Below are 14287 nucleotides of genomic sequence, written 5' to 3'. Positions count from 1 at the left end.
CTTGATAAATGTTGATGAAACATGCCCTTTGGGTCAAGCACAGACATTTCCATTTCCACTTTATTTCCTATGGGAAAGCGCTATTGGCTGTGATGTCTAAGCTTGTCCGGCAACTCTGATTTATGTCTGTGTGCTGTCAATTATGCTTGAGTGACTCAGATGCCAGTGCTTCTTTGGGGATGCCCTTGCTGAGGATTACAGAGGAGATCCCTATTGCCATTGTGATGGGAACTCCAGGTCACAGCTGATGTGATCACGAGCTCCTTAAAGGAAACGAAAGCCACTCTAACCTAATAATCCATTTAACACAATACAGAACAGATGCACCACTCCTGACAAGACAATACACATGGTTCATATCGCAAACAGGATTTTTCCCTTGATTTCTACTGACTTTATAATGAGCTAAAGATATTTTCTATATTCTATCCCTAAACCGAAGCCTCAAACAAGCCTTCCTGCATTTTTATGGTTCTTGTGGTGATATTTGGTCCCCACAATGTAGGAAAAAGCTGATTCACACACAAATTGAACAGTAACAGGTCCTTGTATAGCAAGAAATCCTCCCAGTTTACTTTAAAAGGTTAGTTCACCCAAAAATTAGAATTCTGTCATTTATTACTCACCCTCATGTCATTCCACATCCATAAGACCTTTGTTCATCTTCAGAACACAAATTAAGATATTTTTGATCTGAGAGGTTTCTGTCTCTCCATAGAGATCCAACACAACTATCAATCCAAGGTCCAGAAAGGTAGGAAAAAGACATCGTTAAAGTTAGGGCTGCACGATTAATCGCATGCTATTCTCACGCGCATTTCGTCATTAAAGCCGGTTCCCTGATTACCGCTAAATCACCATCACCTGCTTTCAAATGAAACGGCATTTAATAGACAGAGCCGTAGATCACTGAAAAGCCACGCAATATCGCGTTCATATCGCAGATGAATCGTCTTCGATAATGAACGCGATATTGCGTGGCTTGTCCGTGAACTAGGGCTCCGTCTATTAAAAGGCGCTCCATTTAAAAACAGGTGATGGCGATTTAGCGGTAATCAGGGAACCGGCTTTACTGACGAGACACGCATGACAATCTCATGCGATTAATCGTGCAGCCATAGTTAAAGTACTCCATGTGACTCCAATGGCTTAAACTCAATTTTATGGAGCAACATGAGTGCTTTGTTTGTGCAAAAAACAAACAAACAAAAAAAAACATAATTTACCACTTTATTTACAAAATAATATTATCCAACGCATGTTCACGCAATAATGTCAGCTCTCGCGTAAACACAAAACGCATGTGCATTGACATGCGAGTTTTAAAGTTCCCCTGTGGTGAAAATCAGGTTTTTAATGTTGTTCATATGACTATCTGGTGTTTTTAACATGCTTTAAGACAAACCATGTGCAAAATCATAAGTCAACACCATTGCTGAGTATTTTCTCTTTAAATTATGTTTTATTAACAAAATTCGGGAGGAGCAATGTTCAAATAATCTGACTAATCATCACGTCATCTCGGCCAGCTGTCAGCAATCAGTAATCAACATATCTACCCAATCAGCACGAGTGAAAGCATATATATATGACACGGTCGACTCACCCATATTCCTCGACAGTTTGACAGCATCCCTCCACCACCCTGTCTCCTCACACCTGCACTGGTTACTTTCCAGAATACTAACCAGAATGGGGGGAGTAATCTGGGTTCGGGCCAAAATACCGAGCTCGGAGCCCTCTCCTCGGACAGCACGCCAAATACGCATACTACTACGCATACATTTTTCTATCTGATTATTTGTAAGTGTGAACTCGTGAAAACTGCAGTAAACCAAACACAGTCGCTGGTGTTTCTGATGTCACAAACTACCTTGTAACTAATCACGTCAACGTGCCGGCGGGGTTTAGCAGTTCATTAAAGGTGCCCTAGAATTAAAAATTGAATTTATCATGACATAGTTGAATAACAAGAGTTCAGTACATGGAAATGACATACAGTGAGTCTCAAACACCATTATTTCCTCTTTCTTATATAAATCTCATTTGTTTAAAAGACCTCAGACGAACAGGTGAATCTCAACATAACACTGACTGTTACGTAACAGCCGGGATCATTAATATGTACGCCCCCAATATTTGCATATTCCAGCTCATGTTCAAGGCATTACACAAGGGCAGGACGTCTGGATGTGCACAGCTGAATCATCAGACTAGGTAGCAAGCAAGGACAACAGCGAAAAATGGCATATGGAGCAATAATAACTGATATGATCCATGACATCATGATATTTTTAGTGATATTTGTACATTGTCTTTCTAAATGTTTCGTTAGCATGTTGCTAATGTACTGTTAAATGTGGTTAAAGTTACCATCGTTTCTTACTGTATTCACGGAGACAAGACTGTCATTATTTTCATTTTTTAAACATTATTTTTGTATAATTCATAAACACAACTTCATTCTTTATAAATCTCTCCAACAGTGTGTAATGTTAACTTTAGCCACGGAGCACTATCAAACTCGTTCAGAATCAAATGTAAACATACAAATAAATACCATACTTACACGATTAGACGTTGCATGACGAACACTTTGTAAAGATCCATTTTGAGGGTTATATTAGCTGTGTGAACTTTGTTTATGCACTGTTTAAGGCAAGCACGAGCTCCGTGGGCAGGGAGCGTGAGCATTTAAAGGGGCCGCAGCCTAAATCGGCTCATATTTAATGATGCCCCAAAATAGGCAGTTTAAAAAATACATTTTAAAAAATGTATGGGGTATTTTGAGCTGAAACTTCACAGACACCGACATTAATTACCGTTATGTGTCCGACCGTTGTAAAAAGTGATACTATTGTGCAGCGTTTACCTCAGTAAGTTGACCCAGTGGATCTCGTCTGAGCTCGGGCGAGCGAGTGGAGGCAGGGCTAATTATCATACTCATAGATATGTGTATATTAAATAAGGCAAGGGTGTAGAGTTACATTCAAGCTATTTTAAGGCATTAAGAATTTTTTTCACAGGAAAAAACATTATTGACTACAGGGAGACTTTAACATGCATCATGAAGCCTTAAAATAGCTTGAAGCCACTGGAGTCACATGGAGTACTTTAAAGGTGCCCTAGATTGTTTTTTTTACAAGATGTAATATAAGTCCTAGGTGTCCCCTGAATGTGTCTGTGAAGTTTCAGCTCAAAATACCCCATACATTTTTTTTTATTAATTTTTTTAACTGCCTATTTTGGGGCATCATTAACTATGCACTGATTTTTTCAGCACGACCCCTTTAAGAGATGCGTTCCCTCTGCCCCACGAGCTCTCGACTATACATTGCATTTACAAAGTTCACACAGCTAATATAACCCTCAAATGGATCTTTACAAGATGTTTGTCATGCATGCTGTATGCATGCTTCGAATTTTGTGAGTAAAGTATTTATTTAGATGGTTACGTTTGATTCTGTGTGAGTTTGAGGCTATGCTCTGTGGCTAAAGCTAACATTACACACTGTTGGAGAGATTTATAAAGAATGAAGTTGTGTTTATGCATTATACAGACTGCAAGTGTTTAAAAATGAAAATAGCAACAACTCTCGTCTCCGTGAATACAGTAAGAAACGATGGTAACTTTAACCACATTTAACAGTACATTAGCAACATGCTAACGAAACATTTAGAAAGACAATTTACAAATATCACTAAAAATATCATGATATCATGTCAGTTATTATTGCTCCATCTGCCATTTTTCGCTGTTGTTCTTGCTTGCTTACCTTGTCTGTGGACAGATCCAGCCGTTAATACTGCCTTTCCTTGTCTAATGCGTCGAATGGGCTGGCATTATGCAAATATTGGGGTCATACATATTAATGGTCCCGACTGTTATGTAACAGTCGGTGTTATGTTGAGATCCGATTTAAACAAATGAGATTTACATAAGGAGGAGGAAACAATGGGGTTTGAAACTCACTGTATGTCTTTTCCATGTACTGAACTCTTGTTATTCAACTATGCCGAGATAAATTCAAATTCTGATTCTAGGGCACCTTTAATATATGTCTTTTTCCTACCTTTCTGGACCTTGGAGTGGTAGTGGTGTTAACTCTTTATGGAGAGACAGGAACCTCTCAGACTTCATCAAAAATATCTTAATTGTGTTCTGAAGATGAACAAAGGTCTTATGGATGTGGAACGACACAAGGGTGAGTAATAAATGACAGAATTTTCTTACCCTTTAATAATCCCTGTTTATTTAGGGCCAAACAAGATCTATACAGTTGAACAATGATCATGTTTACATGTATATAATTTTCCAATTCTGGAAACTTTACTCAGAAAACAACTGTAAGTTATTCAACTAATTTTAACTTATTAATTCTCATTTGTGTCCTTACCAATAACACAAACATGTGACATTTCTTTTAATGATTACAAAATGTTGAAGCACTGCCTTCCTCTAAAAATGTCTTTTTTACTACCCAGAATTACCTTTGTTTGGACATTAAAGTGTTTCCATGACCCCAAATAAATAATTAATAAAGGGATATGCTAGCTTTACTCAGACTTTGAGAAAGTGAAATTTTGACCTCTAAAGTATGCCAATCAGGATAATGCATTTACACAACACTTATATAATCAAAATATGACCAAATTCTCATTAACATTATAATATTCTGTATTCATTTAATTTGTGTCCTTAACAATAACAAAGAAATGTGTGATGGCCATGACGTTTCTTTAAATGTTTACAAAATATATTTCTTTCTAATTCTTTGGTTGGACATTAAAGAGTTTTCATGACCTAAAATTAGCTATTAATTAATACAGGGATATGCCAGCTGTTCTCAGATTTCGACATTGGTCTAAAGTATGGCAATCAGTACATGACACTTACAGTAATCAAAATAGGCCTAAATTCTCGTTAATATCAGACCCTGTATGTAAAGAGTCAATGATGCAGAGCTGACAATAGGTGTCTCATCATTTACTGCCTACAGTTTTTCTTTCCTAAACAATGTGTCATGCATGGAGGCATGGGAAAACAGGTCACTTCTATATTTGAATAGAAATATAGAAATAAGTCACATCTTGTGCAATAGGCTAGTACATGGACGATAACATATACGTCTTGGTAGATATTCAAAATTTCAAAATGAAATCTTGTGATGTGCAATTCAAGTAGACCTAAAGTCTCTGCGCGTTCTCGCCCTGCCCTGATGCATCAAATTGCAGGAACACAAGACATCTGTCGCGGTTTGGAGTCAGAGGAGCTCGTTCTGGAGAAATTTCACCAAGGGAGTTCCCTCCTCCTATCAAGACAAGGAAGAGGCCGGGCGGGTAGTCTCGGTCAACCCCACACCCCCCCTCCCCCCTTCGCTCCACGGGGACGCGCGCTGGGGGATCCGATGACGTCACAATCACACTGACACACACGCGCGCGCGCGCAGATTCTCTCTCTACTTCTCCCTCTCTTGCTTTTCTATTCTGGGAAGCGACGCTAGGAATAACCCCGTCTGCCCCCCCCCCCCCCCCCCCCCGAGCCGGTCGCGAAGCCCCAGCCGAAGCGGACTAACTCACTTTCATCTCTTCCTGAAGCAAAGAAGCACAACATTGTACTCCAACACCTGGCGTCTGCAGCTTTCGAGTTGTCACAATTCGAATTTAACTGATATTTTGTGTCCGTCTGAAAGCGACAGTGGCATTTGCATGAGGCGTTTGACACTCTTTTGGAATGTTGTGGGCGGATTTGAAAACGTTCTACCGGTAAGTGCGAGTACACCTTGTTCTTAGTAGCCTATGTCAGGGAGTGACAATTCTTTTGAAAGAGCGATTCAAGTAAAATGACTTGCGGATGGATCTCCTCCAGTTATTGGGACATGTGGGGAATACCCAGTTTGCTTGGTTGCAGATAGTGAATATTGCGTAATATCCTAAGGAATTTGCACAGCTGGTGCGAAAAGCGAAATAAATCTCTATCTTAAGAGCGACTGTCATTAATGTTGAAGGGTCTGTGCTGTTTGTGTTGTTGTAGACCGTTCGTTTTTTCAGCATGGGTAATGTTGTGATCTGTATTTTCATGTACACACCGCCAGTGCGCGTGTATGTGTGTGAGCAGAAGAGAAGGTGGGTGGGACTTTGGCTCGTTCCGGGAATGTTCCATGACGCGCTCTCAGTCAGTGAAGGGCCCCTTTAGGGAGACTCTCGATGTGCGATTGTTGTTTAAGTCAGGTGGCACCTGCTATAAATTACTATGTTGTGATATGATAGAACAGTTATTATTTTTTGTTTGTGTCAAACATACATTACATACATGTAATTATAATTTACATGCAATTAGAGAACTGAAAAAATAACAAAAAAATGTGTGTGTGTGTGTATATATATATAATTAAAACATGTGACCCATGTACATTGCATCAATCACTTGTCTGTCAAAAAAAATTTTTTTGTATTCTATTTCATTTTTATTTCATTTTATTCTGAATTTGTATTTTTTTTTGTTCTTTTGTGATTAATTTAGGACATTATCCCCCAGTTTCACAGACATGGCTTAGGCTAGTCTTAGACTAAAATGCATGTTTGAGCTGTTTTAACTGAAAGGAACTTGTACTGACATATCTTAAAATATGTCGGTGCCATTGTTTTGCCGCAAGATGCACACCAGTAATGTTTTATTCTAGTGTTGTACGTTTATAAAAGTTACTTGAATATCTTAATTGAACTAAGGCCTAATCCTGGCTTAGTCTAAGCCCTGTCTGTGAAACCGGGCCTATATATTGTATATCTCTTATACATAGAAAGTGAGGTTATGTAAGAGCGTGACAGCATCACAGTAGCAGAGCAGGGTCAAGGGTGTAGCCAAGTATTTACAACCCATCAGGCAAATTAGTTTATTTGACTATGCCAAATAGATGAGCCAGTGCCCTTTGCTCTGGCTTGATATATATATCCAGGGCAATGCATAAACACACCCACAGTATCTCTTCCTGACACTGACATATGATACATAAACATCATTTTGTTTTCCATCACCTGGGTTCTATCCATCAAGAAGCAACAGACAGAGCTGGAGGTTTGACAAATGTCCTTACGCATTTTTTCCACAACAAAATCAATCACATTGATTCCATGTTGAGCTTTGACACATCTAGGCTTTCTGGCAATTTGTTTGTAATTGTTTTTGATGGAAAGTCACTTTTAAAGGTAAACTGACCCACCTTCATGTTCTCACTTTAAACCCTCACACACACACACACATTTATGATTCTCCTCTCAAAATGGCTTTCATTAATGCCAACATAAACAAATGGGTTCCTGGAATTAGGGAAGCGTATTCAAAGGCTTCAAATTCTTAAGTAGCCCTTTGACGGAAATTTTAATAAGCGTTCTTTGTGACAGCCAGTTCCTCTGTGCAAACCGAACCATTAAATGCAGAGAACCCTCAGCACAATTTTAGGAAGGCAAAGGTCACTCTCCAGCGCTTACTCAAACCACAGCACTGTCATTGGCTACAGAGGGCTCTCACTTCAAGTCTTTTAGAGCTCATGCCATTTTAATTGGATGAAGGAACAAACTGCACACTTAAGTTGTATTTACATTTGTGAATTTAACAGATCAATTTATCCAAAGCAGCTTTTGTATTCAATGTAGGGTTGTCACAATATATCCTAATACAAAAATGCAACATGTATCATGGATTGCAACAATATGTACTATGTATAGTTCACCCAAAATGAAAGTTTAGACAGATTTAATTTAACATAAAATATGGCAATTGAACATCAAATATGGTAAACCCAAAAGGGTCACACATTTGAGCTTCCATGTTAATTATGATTAATAAATTAAAAATAAAATGCATTAATAAAATACAATATTTAAGCTTTTTAAATGTATGCTAGTATGCATGTCTAACATAATTCTGTATTTTTAGCTAAGCAGAATCATAAATATTTCTATTCTGGTGTCACCATTGTCCTGTGCCTCCGGGAGAAGTTTAATAAAATAAACAATTTTAAACAATTCGGTTCACAATTGAACCGAATTGTGACATGAATCTATTGTTTCGCCCCTAATTTAAAGGGATAGTTCACCCCAAAATGAAAATTGTGTCATCATTTACTGACCCTCATGTTGTTCCAAACTTGTTTGAATTTCTTTCTTCTGCTGAACACACACACACAAAAAAAGATATTTTGAAGAATATGGGTAACCAAACAATTGATGGACCCCATTGACTTCCATAGTAAGTCAACAGGGTCCATCAACCATTTGGTCACCAACCTTTTTCTAAATATCTTCTTTTGCGTTCAACAGAAGAAAGAAATTCATACAGGTTTGGAACAACATGAGGGTGGGTAAATGATGATAGAATTTTCATTTTGGGGTGAACCATCCCTTTAAGGTATACATTTAATCACTTGAACCCATGACCTTGGGGTTGTTAGTGGCATGCTGTTTGAGCTACAAGAAAAAGTAAATGTTGAATTGTGCAGTGAGCCACTGTTTTTTTTTTTTTTTTTTTGCATGCATGACGAGGGGAAGGATTTGTTCTCATGGTGCTGGTATGGAAGGAAACAGTTGAGGCGTATCACCGCTTACCCAGTGTGACAGAATGGATGCCTGCATCTGGGTTGTGCTTTTCCACCTGTTGCTTCAGGTTACATAATTGGATTTATTGTTGAAAATACAAGGTTAAGAAGGAAGATAGCGATCTGGGGTGGCCACATATTTGGGTCCGTTTCCTTATCAAGGATGATCAGAGATCAGTGAAGAGTGAGTGTGCTTCTTTTAATGTGGTTTTAATAATCTCATAACAGTTTGTACAACATATACAGCAAATAATCACTATTTCATGCCAATATTAAACATTATATCTAGCTCTCTAACTCGCATCACAGTGTTAAATTGAATCTGGTAAGGATGCTGGGAAGAATCTGCATGTGTGTGTTGTAATCCTGAGGTCGTCTTGAGAGTGTCAAGATGAGCCGGCGTCTGTGTTGACACCCCGCCAGAGTGAGAATGCTGCATGTGACGTCCTCGCTCGCTTCAGCTGCACAACAGGAAATACTCACGGCCTCCCCTCCTTCCTGCTTTGAAAAAGAGGTAGTCTCTTGCTCGTGCTCACTCTCCTGCCCTTCTTTTCTTTCGTTTTCTGCAGCAGCAGGGCAAGGCGAGACCTATTTTAATGCCTGCAGCCATTGCCCGTATGCCTGTGACACCTCCTTCTGACCATCCGGCCAATCAGAGTGCAGCTGCTTACGCCGAAGAAACATGATCATTTTTTTTACTCTTTTGCTCCTTTCTCTGAGCAAGTGAAGGTAGCAGGAGTGGGAGCAACCAAAGAGTGTGCGAAAGAGGAGGAGGGAGAGAGAGAGAGAGGGAGTGAGAGCGAGCGAGATCGAGAAGGCTGCAGACAGCGGTAGGGAAATAGCTTCTTGCACAGAACGTGAGCGAATGGTGATTGTACGGGCTTGCGCGATTGACTCAGCTGAGAGGAAGGAGGTTTGGAGCCCCTGAGGATCTGAAGGATGCCATGTCAGGTGAGCAACTGACCTGGGCAGAGGGAGATAGTAGAGAAGCGGTGAAAAAAAAAAGAGAATGAAAGTAAAGAAAAGCTGGTTTTGTGCTGCTTTGCTGGTTGTTTTTAAGTCCTGTATGGAGTCTGTCTGAAGTGACATCTGGCTAGCGGGCATTGACAGGGGGTCTGACCGATGCTGGACACATTCGCGCAAGTTTAGTGGCTTACGGGAACAAGTTTGTTAACACACTGTCAAACCTTTGCTGATAATGGGTAGTCTTTAAATACAGATACCTTACCTGATTATAGATAACTTAGATGACATGGCATAATTAATGTTGATGCACATATTTTTTTGTTGGTATATGTGTGTGTGTACTTTAATAAAACCAGTGTTGCATTCACTAATGACATTATCTTTTTCTAAACAGGGTGTGTGAGGAGGGTGTGTACCTGGATTAGATTCCCGGGACTGTCAGGAGAAGAAAACCAAACACTGGGTACAGTATGTTTGACATATGTTGTGTTTAATGTCGATTTACATAAATTAGCACAGGTGTTTAAGCTATGCTTATAGCTGTATCAATCAGAAGTTCGCAAAGAGGCGACGTCATCGGTTTCGGTGTATTTGGTAAAGCATCCCCAGAAACGCTTGTGCAAGGATGTATTACTTGAAAGCTATCACACTTTTTTTAAACTGCAGTTTCCGAGCTTTGTTAATAGGACTGAATAATTAATGTGCAGGTAATTGAGTTGGGCTAATTATTCATTATAAGAATGATGAATATCTTCGCAACAGACCGATTTGGATAGCATTTCTCGGCTCTCATTATTTTCAGTCACTTTTGATGAACTTGCATTCAACTTTGTTCAGGGATGAGTTTAAGATAACACAGAACGAATAAGTGGGACTAGAATCGGAAAGAGGAAGTGAAAATAGTAAAAGTAGAATGCACTTTCTAATCTATTCTTGAATTCAGTCATCTTCAGTGCATGCATTGTTTTAGCGGAGGTTTTTGAGGTAGGCCTGAGAGAATGTATTTGTCTTGTTGTGTGCCACTCTTTGTGTAGAGCAGACCTCTTCTGTTTTTCTTTCTTTCAGTCTCCCTTGACCATATGCTCAGTATACAAAGAGCCTTTTTTGACTATACATAGTTTGCGCCGTAAAAATAGATGTATAAAATGTTGATAACCATCAGGCACCACACAAGCCTGCCAGTGGATCAACAAAATGAGGCACCAGCTACGCTGAGCAAATTGTACAAGAGTGTATAAAGGTAAATTGAATGTGTGTTGGTTGATTCAGGGTGTGGTGAAGTCATGTCTGTTATAGTGTGTGTTTGTCGATGTGAAGCTCGGTGGTTAGCACCAAGGGCCGTAGGTAGTGTGTGAACTGTTGTGTCTGTCTGGACCGGAGTATTGTGGGTGGCAAATGTTGATCCATGCCTGAAGCAATCCAGTGATGTAACCACAGTTTGCTTGAGGGGATGGAACAGGCAGGCTGTTGAACTTTTCTGTTTGTGTTTAGTCTGTAAAGTTCAGGTAATGTTGAGCAACAATTTTAAATGGTTTGATCGATAAGATGAGAGGTTTTGTCATGCTGATGTGTATCACTGTGGGTTAAATGCCATTTAATTGTTCTTGACTCCAATTGGCTAGCAGTGTTGTGATGCTTTTTGCTGATTTAAGGTGACATTAAAGTACCCTCTGGTTATTATACGCTGTGCTAATTGGAAAAACATGCAGCCCCTGGAAGAAAGACAGCTGTACTACAGTCAGGCATTGTCTGAGTGGCATATGAATTTGCCCTTGTTTACTTCAGGGAGTGCGAGTGTGGTGGGCATGAAGAGGTCAAAAGGTCATTCTGCCAATCCTCTTTGACTGAGGGGTTGGGTTATATTTGGGTCAAAATGACAAAGGTGATGAAAGGAGCTTTGGTATGGGTGCTTTTGAGTATGGAAAATACTTGCACATTTTGGACGTCATTTATGCTGTATACTGCAACCTGTTGAAGTGAATCATCATGCCAGATAATATATTAACCTGTATGCTGAGTATGACTGTTGATACAGATCTCCTGAGCTCTTTGATTCGATTTGATTCTGATTTTTGATTCAGATTCTATTTTATTTGTGTGTATTTCAGTGATAAAGTTCATTGGTTACACTCTATAATAAGTATACAGTAATAAAGTACTTTATTACTGAGTGAGTTCTTCATTCATTGTCACTGTAATTAACCAAATTATTGTTTAATTAGCTCATATGTAAAGAGTTAGTCTAGATAATGTATTTTTTTGAGATTTGTTAACAATTAATTGTAATTTAGCTCACTTTAGAATAGGTCACGGAAAATGGGAAAATGTAATTAATTAAGTGCTTTAAACCAAACTTTTATTAGACATTAATTGCATTGGTATTAAGTATTCCTTAAAAAAAAAAAAAAAAAAATATATATATATATATATACACACATGTATATGTGTGTGTGCTTCATGCATTTAAAAACATTTTATGGAACTATTTCTTAAAAAAAAAAAATGTTTGTAAATGCATGAAGCACACACACATATACATGTGTGTGTGTGCTTCATGCATTTACAAACATTTTAAGGAACTGATTATATATGCAATTAATGTCTAATAAAGTTTGGTTTGAAAGCACTTAATTAATGGCAATTTCCCATTTTCCATTACCTAATCTAAAGTATGAACTATTGACTCCTAATTACCAATTAACAATTTGAGCTAATTAAACAATAATAATTGTGTTAATTACAGTGACGATGATTGGTATATTTCTGATTCACTAAAAAGTACAGACTTGTAAGGGTCATTTGGTTGCAAATCAGACTACGCAGGTCTCCCTGTATGTTTGTTTTGTGTGAAGCCCTAGGACAACTCAATAGAAAGACATTTTTATTGTCAATATTTTGAAGCACGTAGTCTTTTTATTTTAAGTGCCCAGCACACCATGCATTTAATCACATAACTAATTTTGTCTCTTTAATTTCTGACTGATGTTTCAGCCCATTATTTTCATCAGCAAGTTGTCTTTGTAAATAATACATTTTGAAAATGCTTGAAATATTTTTAAACATTCTTTCAGGATCACATTTTTGTGACATTAGTATTGAATACCATCTGAACTTTTGACCAGCACGAGCGTGATGTCATTCAGCTCAACAACAGTCCAGCAATAACAATAATAAGCCAGCATTGAGTAATGCTTCTCACCTTCTCACCTCCTCACCTTTTCAGCTCAATGTGGCGATTCAGGATTTTTGTTATGGATTATCGTTCATAAAATGGTCATGGTCAGGGCATTTCCTGACCTGTGTGTGTATATGTAGATGTTTGTCCCTATAGTGCATGACACTTTTCACCCTATTGAGAGGCTGTCAGGTCAGGCATCTTCCATCCAAGGCAAAAAGGTCAGAGCTGCCAATGCAGTGACCACAGTTCTCTGGAGAGAGACGTGCTTTCTGCCTTACAGCTCTTTAATGTTTTGATCTACAATTAGTCTGTGACAAAAAGCCCCTGATTGTTGCCAACTCAGAACGTAAGCGGTTTAAAATCTCTCTGAATACTCGTTAAGTGTGCATTCTGTCCCAAACAGGGAGAAAGCAATAAACAACTGAATGAAACTGAGCAAGGAGAGTGAGGGATTGAACTGTTTGGCTCATGTTTGTCTTTTTTTCCTGTACAAATCGATGCAAAAACATTTGAATGCTCTTCTTCCGAGTTGCTTGACATGCGATTTACCTTGATTATGATTTCACTTTTGCATTTCACACTTAGTGTGTAATGTTACTGTTTAAGCATAAACAAAGGGAGATATTTTCTTTTACAGAAATTGCTTTTTAAGGACTACAACAAACATCTGGTTGGGACTACAACAAGCTTCTGCCCGGGTTGGTGACATCATAAACCCCAAAATTTACATAAACCCTTTTCCTGGGAACATGCAACAAAGGGGGCGAGGCCATGTTGGGCTGTTTTAGAGACGAGGAACAGTTGTTGTAATAGAGTGTTGTTACCATGCCGTCATTTTATGCCAGACTGCTTCACAAATGAGGGTCAGTTCAACGCTGGATTGGCACAAAAGATTAACATGACAGCATTTTTGCATTCTAAAAGTTGTAACTTCTTCCTGAGTCTCTCCATCAGTGTCCGACTTTGTTTGAACAATGCAAGGCTGAACACCGTCATTGACAATCGTCATTTTGGCTGTGTGAGATTCTCCAGCTTTGTTGTTGTTGAGCAATTGAAGCGCAAGCTGTTAAAGCTCCGCCCTCTTCTGGAAAGCAGTCCAGGAGCAGCAGCTCATTTGCATTTAAAGGGACACATACAAAAATTACGTGTTTTTGCTCACACCCAAATAGGGGCAAATTTGACAAGCTATAATAAATGATCTGTGGGGTATTTTGAGCTGAAACTTCACAGACACATTCTGGGGGCACCAGAGACTTATATTACATCTTGTGAAAAGGGGATAATAGGTCCCAGGAAAGGAATATTCAGGGTTCAATATAATCAAGGTTACAGTGAGGCACTACAAAGGATGCAAGTCATTAGAATATTTAAAAAATTGTGTATATCAATTTTTCTTAGAATAAAAAAAAAAAAAAAAAGCCATATTAATGAGCATATTTTTTTATGTCTTTTGGGTAAACCATTGAGTATTTTAACGTTTACAGACTGGCCTTGTTTACTTCTATGATGGGCTGCACGATTTGGGTTACAGCCTTTGCAAATTCCTACT

The 14287-nt window shown here is 38.7% G+C and overlaps 1 protein-coding gene across 4 annotated transcripts in view; it reads left to right on the top strand.

The window, feature by feature from the left end:
• Nucleotides 1-14287, top strand: part of hivep2a (HIVEP zinc finger 2a) — a 123384-nt gene that overhangs the window by 38916 nt on the left and 70181 nt on the right. The window contains exons 1-3 of one of the 4 annotated variants that reach the window (XM_067384171.1): nt 5578-5766; nt 9331-9545; nt 9955-10023. The gene's annotated coding sequence lies outside the window, so the exon portion shown is untranslated. Of the gene's footprint in view, nt 1-4157; nt 4206-5577; nt 5767-9330; nt 9546-9954; nt 10024-14287 lie in introns of those variants that run through there. The other 3 variants (XM_067384174.1, XM_067384173.1, XM_067384176.1) reach the window with 3 other exon arrangements.

Source organism: Chanodichthys erythropterus, chromosome 4 (assembly GCF_024489055.1).
Source record: "Chanodichthys erythropterus isolate Z2021 chromosome 4, ASM2448905v1, whole genome shotgun sequence".
Classification (NCBI taxonomy): domain Eukaryota; kingdom Metazoa; phylum Chordata; class Actinopteri; order Cypriniformes; family Xenocyprididae; genus Chanodichthys; species Chanodichthys erythropterus.
The sequence above is the reverse complement of the archived record's forward strand: the minus strand, read 5'-3'. Positions and strand labels throughout refer to the sequence as shown.